The 7653-nt window shown below is 54.5% G+C and overlaps 1 long non-coding RNA gene across 1 annotated transcript; it reads left to right on the top strand.

The window, feature by feature from the left end:
- Nucleotides 1-1234: 1234 nt before the first annotated feature.
- Nucleotides 1235-7017, top strand: LOC106007762 (uncharacterized). Its single transcript, XR_015444975.1, has 3 exons — nucleotides 1235-1442; nucleotides 5225-5350; nucleotides 6876-7017. It is a non-coding gene; the product is annotated as an uncharacterized LOC106007762 (long non-coding RNA).
- The last annotated feature ends 636 nt before the right edge of the window (nucleotides 7018-7653 follow it).

Below are 7653 nucleotides of genomic sequence, written 5' to 3'. Positions count from 1 at the left end.
AATCCTGCCCTGTCCTCACTAGATGCGGGGGGCATCATTCCAGGATGACAACTGAAAATGTCTTCAGACCGCGCTTAATTGCTAAATGTGTGCAAAACTCTTCTCCAGCTGCGAACTACTGGTGTGTGGGTGAATTCCTCAGGGGGCCCTGTGGCCCCTGGCCACTCTGCCAGCTGCCTGCTGCAGTCCCTGTTCCCTCCCAAAGATGTCCTCGTTAGGACCGAGAAAGAATAATCCAATTATCCCCATTTTTCAGAGAAAGAAACAAAGGTTGAGTTTAAAAAAGAGGTTGAAATTGTTCAAGATCACACTGTAAGTCAGTGGTGGAATTAGAATTCAAATGCTTCTCTCTTCCACAGCATCTTCCTCATTTGTGCTGAGATCCTGAACTCTCTCAGCTAATCAACAAACACAGAATTTATTGAGTAGATACTATGGAAGTGGTCCTTTTCTAGATCTTGACGAAACAGCCGTCAACCAAAAACTCAAGGGTCCAGGTCCTCCTGGAGTGGGAGGCCTGTGTGTGTGTGTGTGTGTGTGTGTGTGTGTGTGTGTGTGTGTGTGTGTGATAACCAAGCACTCAGGTGGAGTGGGGTGGAAGGCAGTGAGATCGCCAGGCTTTCACATCCATCCGCAGTAATAAAGCCAGCCATCCTGCCCCGGCAGGAAGCTGGTGTCCGCAGCAGTGTCAGCTGCCACGCCTTTTCCCTTTTCCCTTCTCTGCATCCCTGTAACTGTGAGAGGGGGCCCAGCCCGGCTGTGCAGACCTGGACGCCCCTAAATGATGCGCACCAGTCCCATGTCCATGTGGAGGTCTGCAGAAGTTTCAGCTCCCATGAACTGCCCCATAGCAGCCGGCCGTTTCTCCAGCGCTGGCCTCTCCTGGGCGGGAGGACAGGCTTGGCTGTGGGGGCCGTGAAGCACCTTCCTTCTTGGCTGTGAAGCGAGGCGTTTGCCACTGTTTGGCAGCAGGTATGGAGGACACACGCCGGCCAGGGGCTTTCAGCCCCACTCCTTAAGTGGCCACAGGACCTCAGAGCAGGACAGAGCCACGCCCCCAGCACAGCCACACCCACCCCAGGCTTCCTGCTGATTGGACCAGGAGTTGTAGGCTGAATCAAAGACAAAAATACTTGGTGGAGGGGAGTTCTGCCAATAGGAATGCTCCATTCTGGAGCGCAACAACGGGAGCCAATCAGAGTCCCTCACGGGGGAATATAAATGCTCAGGGACGGCTGTTCACCTGGGGTGTGAGAACGTCTCCTCCATCCTTCCCGGAAGGCCTGTGTGTCCCTGCCCTGCGTACGTGCAGCTCGCTGCCTTTGTCCAGCAGCTTTGGATACCCGGCCAGCGCCCTGGAACTGAATTTCCAGGTCGTGCCGTGTCCCCACTTGAGAATGCAGGAGGTCACTGGACACGGACCGAGATTGGGACCTCTGGAGGTGAGCAGAAGCGGTGTAGGGACAGCTGGCCGGGTGGACTCCCGGTGAATCCCACAGCTCCGCAGATAGACTGTGGAAGTGGGGCGTTGCAAGGCCCAGAGGTACTGATCGACATTAATATTTATAAAAGAGGTGGCTGAAAAAAAAGGAGGTGGCAGTTTCTGTACTGAGAGTGTCTGTCTGGTGGCCCCCAAGGCATTAATTCTTAGGCCCAGGGAATTGGAGCACAGGGCCCTAGAAACCCAAACTCCCTGCTTCGCAGGCAGGAAAGGCAGAGCCTGGCCCCACCCAGCGCTGTATGCCATTTTCTTTGCTTGGGAGTGAACTCCAGGCCCCTTCCCTTTCACCCCATCGTGTTTCTCTGGTTGGCTGTGATCAGAGAGCTAGCCACTTGTTTGCAGGAAGTATACTGGTTGCTGGCCTATGGTGGCATTTTATACAAACCATCTGTAAAGCTGGAAAAGCCCTCAGTACTAAGATGGGGAAACTGAGGCGCTGAGAGATTAGTAACTCACCAAGACCATAGCCTCAGAAAGTGGTGTAACTGGGACCTGTAACGGGACTTCTGATCTCACCTCCTCCCCACTCCGGGCCACCTGGCTGACGTTTGAGTTGGCTCTTGAAAGCTAATGCTGGAAGGGCCGGGGATTTAGCTCAGTGACACAGCGTCTGCCTGGCAAGCACAGGCAGTTTGATCCCCAGTACCGAAAAAGAAAAGAAAGGTCATACGGCAAAACATTCCCTTACACATGTGCCCATTCATTCATGTAGCAAGCTTATCTCACAGTTCTATTACTTTTCTTCTTAGTCTTCATACATTTTTTTTTGTTAAATTCTTTTATTGGTACATTGTAGGTATACAACACAATTACATTGCTCGTTGGGAATTGTACCTTTACATAATGCATCTTGGTTCTTATTTTTTCCCCATTCCTAGCCCTCCCTTCCCTATTTACAAAGACTTTATTTCCATTTTTTCCATTTCTCATCATTTTTCCTTTCCCTTCTTTCCTTTCCCCTGCCCCTCCCACTACCCCTACCCCTTTGGACCTTTTCTTCCTATTTTGCATTATCGATTATTCATTCTAATCATTGGTACATTTTAGCTATACAATATAATGACATTCATCATTGGAAATTTGCACCTTTACATAGTCTCTCTTGCTTCTTATTTTTCACCCTTGCCCAGCCCTCCCTTCAGCCCCTCCATCCCTCCCTATTTACAAAGAGTTCCTTCCCCTTTGCCCCTTTTCTTCCTATTTCACATTACACATACATTTTTGTTTATTTTATTGCTTTTGTATTTGTCTGTGAGCTCCTTGAAGTCAGCATCCCAAGTGCCTAGCACAGTGCCCGCCTACAAGGAATGTTGGCTGAGTGTTGAATGAACCACAGGAAATTGAGAGTCAAGACGTGTTTAATTGTTGGATGAAAGGGTTAGTGATCAAGCCTGAAGGAACACATGGATGAGTGAATGCACTAATCAGAAGCTCCGTCTTCTCATCTGTAAGGTGAGGTGAGGCCATTAGTTATTGCTATCTGTCTACTACAGGCAGGGGGTTTGATAACACATGTGTGGCCCTCATGAGGACTGGCTCCATGATTCCCAGCTCCTTTCCTGGGTCCGAATGTGGGATGCAGTTCCCTGCCATCTCGAAGTTAGGCGCGGCTGCACGACTTCTTAGGTAAATGAAACGTGAGCCCAAGGAGTGAGTGTCCTTTGGAGTAAGGGTTTTAGAAGCTAGTGAGAGAGTTGCTGTGTCCGCCATGGGGACGACCATGGAGTCTGGATCCACATGGCTTTCTGGCTACTTCAGGGCCCCCAAGGACCGTGACGAGCTGAGCTCCTTGGCCAACCTAGGTTGAATATAATGTGAGCCAGAAGTGCACTTTGTTGGTGTGGAGCCACTGAGAGTTTGAGGTTGTTACCACAGCGGAGCTTTGCCCCCTGACCAGGGAAGGCTGTGCAGGGCCGGCAGCAGTGTAGGTGTCCACAGATAGTGGCTGGTGAGAGTCCCGGCTCTGTGGGCCTTCTCTTTCCTGGATACCGGGGACATTGTCTAGGGACAGTGGAGACATTTTCCTCTAGCTCTTTCCCAGTTGGCTCTGCTGCAGGGAAGCAGAGAGACCCAGACATGAATGAAGTCGCCACTTGTTTGCCGTGAGAGAGCAAGAAAAAGCCACAGCAGTGCTGTGTTTGCCTTATTAAGGCTCATTTTCTCATTGCAATTTTCCCTCCTAATTGCTAATTTTTCCAGCTTCTCCAAGAGCCACTCTACTTCTGCCCGTGTCCTCCCTACCCCACTCCAAGAGCTGGTGCTTCGCGAAACTGACACAGATGGGCCAAAGAGAAACACACATGCTTGTTTTTAATTTACTTGAAATCCTCTTTTCTTGGTGCTACTGGGGTGGGCAGCTGCCAGGTTCTTGTGGCCACGCGGCTGGGGTCTCAGCCCTGAGGACCAGCCCGGTGGGGGAGGGCTGGGTCCCCCCCATGACTCCCTCCCGCGGGGCCTGATCTTTTGGCGGTAGGGTGGCCCTTTCTTGGTCAGGACTTCTGAACCTTGAGGGGACCTGGGCCCCTGAGACCTTGGCTGCTGAGGCTCTCCCTGGGTGTGCACCCCTATGCATCCTGAGCCGTGCCGGGGGCTTCTTCACTAGGCCAACTAGGCCTCTGGCATCCTCCTAGTGGGGTGCGGGCAGTTATCACCCCCATTTTCAAGGAGGAGAGTAGGCTCGGAGAACTGAGGTGCCTTGGCCAAGGCTGCCCCTGTAGGTGCAGCTCTGCTCTGCTCTGTCTGTCTGTCTGCCTGTCCTGCCTACAGCCTCCTACACCAGGGCCCTGCCCAGAGCAACAAGGGCCCTGCCATGAGGGACAGAGCCTCTTTCTGTCCTTCTCCCAGCCAGGTTTCTTTCTTTCTTTTTTTGGTCCTGGGGATCGAACTCTGGACCTTGTGCTTGCGAGGCAGGCGCCAGAACCACTGAGCTAAATCCCCAGCCCTGAGCCAGGTTTCTGTCAGCTGTTCCCCCACTCACTGGCCACAAGCTTCAGTTCGAATGTAGTTTGTCCCCCCTGAAACGCATGCTAGAGTTGAATCCCCCTGGTGAGGTGTTCAGAGGACGGAAATCCAACCTGACCGTGGGGTTCACAGGTGGAGTTTGGGGAGGTGAGGAGTCCTTCAATCCTCCCCTGGGACCGGATCCTGGGAGAGTCTGAGATCTGGGGTTCCAGGCACAGCAGTCTCTTGTAGTCTTGGTGTCCGGGGGCAGGGAAGACAGACTTTAGATGCTGTACTGTGGGTAGGGCCAGGCACCCCGCCCAGATCTGGGAGCTGGAGAGTGCAGTGGCCTGTTGCTGTCACACTGCCCTGTCACAGGAATCATGGCCCTCACCCCTGGGCCTCGGACTCAGCACCTGGGGAAGCAAGGTCCAGATCTCCCCACTGGTGATGGGGACTAAAGTATACGTGCTGTTCTTTTAGCTCAGTGCCTGACATCGAGTAGACACTCCTACGACGGTGGCTGCTACAGCTGTGTAGTGTCGTCATCCTCTCTGCTTTAAAGATTTTTTTCAGAGCTGGAGAAAGTCATTGCTATTACAGGCCAAAAAGCTCACCTAGTTCAACTTCTGTTCTTTATGAATTGGGAAGCAGAGGTCAGGAGAGGGGAAACCGTGTGCTCAGCCTGGGTCCCAGAGATGGGCAGGGCTGAGTCTAGGACCTGAGGCTCCCAGCTCTTTCCACTTTTCCTTCCCCTCTCCTCTCTCCATTCTTTATGAGCAGGTAAAAGCACATCTGCAAAGAACTGGACACACGCGTCAGCTCTCTTGGAAAAGGTCCGCCAGGCACAGGCCCTGTTGAGCAATGGGTCAGCCCCAGGAGCTGTGTCCTCCACCAAGGATGCCAAAGGTTGGTGGCAGCAGGGCCCCCAAGGTGGGTGGAGCAGCTCCACATCTGGGGGCTCTGGGCTACGGCTGATGTCACCGGGCAAGAAAAGGCCCTGGCCCCGGCGTCTGTGGAGTCACCTGCACTGCCAGACACAGCCTCTACTCCCGGGACGTGAGCCATGGCACTGCCACTCGCTTGACCGGCCAGCTCTGCTCCTCTCAGGCTGGTCATGGCTGCGATGCTTGTTGGGGTGATCATGCTACTTCCACTGCTGCGCTGCAGGTCCGTGAGCTCAGGGCCTGTCTTCCCCAGCCCGTCCCCACAGACTTCAGGCCAGGGCCCAGGAGTCACCGGGGCCTCATACGACGGGAGGAATGAGAGCAAGCTTGCTGTGCGGAATCCTCTGTGTTTCTTGGCCAGTTGTTAGGTTAGGAAGTTTCTCTCTGTCCGACTTTATTATTATTGTGGTTGTTATTTTATCCTCCAAATTTTTATTATTATTTATTATCTGCGAGGTAAGGATTCATAGTTTATGGATTAGAAAAGAGAGCCTTAGAGTTTCAAGCTTCCTGCCAGCATGGTAGCTATGAGCCACCTGTAGCTATTAAATTAAAACTAATTACAGTTAAATAAAATGCAAATTCAGATGTTTTTCAGTCCCTCCCGTACATTACTGCTTTTCAAGTGCTCAGCAAGCACGTGTGACCCCTGCGGGCCAGTGTAGGAGGCCTGTTGGTGACACTGGTGGGGTGACCGCCAGGAGGCCGCCTGGTCATTGAGTGAGGGTGGGGACTGGGGACGAGGGTCCTCTGACTTCTAGCCTCAGTGCTCTCCGGGGTCCCCTGCAGGTGGAGCCTGGGGGGAGGCATGGAGTGTGGGGAGGGTCAGACGTTGTCCAGGCCAGGACTGGTCACCTGCACCTTGGACACGGGGCCCACCTTGCTGGGGCAGGTCAAGGGTGGGTGCAGGAATAGTCTTTCATCTTCAATAAAAGCAGCTTCTGCTTCCTGTTTTGGATGACACTAGCAGGTGCCGCGGCACAAACTGCATGCAAGCACGGCCACGGCTGTCACTGCCTTGTAAGAGGAGTGGGGTCCTCCTCAGCAGGCGGCTTGGGCCCGCCTCAGGTGTGGCTCCTCCTTCCCCAGAACTGACCCAGCCTGGAGCGCTGGGCCTCTGAAAGGGCTCCTGCTCGTCCCGCTTCTCGGCACGGCTGGGCAAAACTGTCCAGAGCCCTGCGACCACACCTCCCATTCATGATCCAGGGGAGGACGTGGGGTGCAGAGACTCACGCGGGGTACAAGGCAGGAGGCCTGTACCCCTCTTCCCCGGCCCAAGCTTGGCAGAGAGCAAACTTTCTCAGCCTTGGGCCACAGCTTTCGGTTTTAGCACCTCTGTCCTGCAGTCACCCAAGGAGCTGGTGGCCCTGGGCGCCCCTTTGGAATAGGCTGGGCCTGGGCCTCTCTCAAGTGGCTTCCCCAGCCCCTTCCTGCTCTCCAACCCTGGGGCTCAGGAGTCCTGATTGTCCCCTTTTGCCCACCCTCAGCATCGCCTATGGACGGGGCGTTCCTGATGCTCCTCAAAGGCCCACAGCAGGGAGAGAGGGAGAAGAGGAAGAAACGGAATTCGGGTGAGAGTCAGCCACTTGGGGAATAAACTTCGAAGCTGCTGGTCTTGGCAATCTGCCTTATTTCACGGGTGCTGCTGCGGACTGGACATCTGCATCCCCACAACTGTGAACTGGGACTTGGACCCCAAGGCGATGCCATCGGGGTGGGGCCTTGGGGAGGTGCCAAGTCAGAGCTCTCATGAATGGGGTCCTTGCAGGAGAGGACGTGGCGTGTTCCATGACCGCTGGAAGGACAGGGACAAGGAGGGTGCCAGTGCCCCTGTTGGAGGGACTAGGGCTGGTGTCAAATCCCACCTCTGCTGGCCTGCCCTGGGGTCTTCAGCTGGGGAGGGTGGGAGAGGCCCTTTTTGGAGCGTCGGACTCCAGCATGGCCCTGGACCAGGCTTGGAAAGGCGGCTGTGGAGGCGCCTCAGGGAAACGACACTCATCCGCCCAGACCTGGTCCTGCCCCAGGGGCCAACTTGCGCTCACCCTCAACTTCTTTCTTCCTTGTTCTCTTGCCACTGCCTCTCCTCTCCTCCCACTTGTCCTTGTCACTGCTCCATCACCGCCAGCTTAGTGCCTTAGCCTCCTGACCAGTCTCCCTGCTGCCACCTCTCCTGGTCCCTCCCAGAAGCAGCAATGCCCCTGCTGAGACCCGTTAGGATGCCAGGGGCCCCCGGAGGAAGAGCAGCGGCTGTGGGTGCTCTAGCCA

The sequence above is a fragment of the Heterocephalus glaber genome, unplaced genomic scaffold, assembly GCF_053883595.1.
Source record: "Heterocephalus glaber isolate CG9 unplaced genomic scaffold, H.glaber_assembly_v1.0 deba00001608, whole genome shotgun sequence".
Taxonomy (NCBI): Eukaryota; Metazoa; Chordata; class Mammalia; order Rodentia; family Bathyergidae; genus Heterocephalus; species Heterocephalus glaber.
The sequence above is the reverse complement of the archived record's forward strand: the minus strand, read 5'-3'. Positions and strand labels throughout refer to the sequence as shown.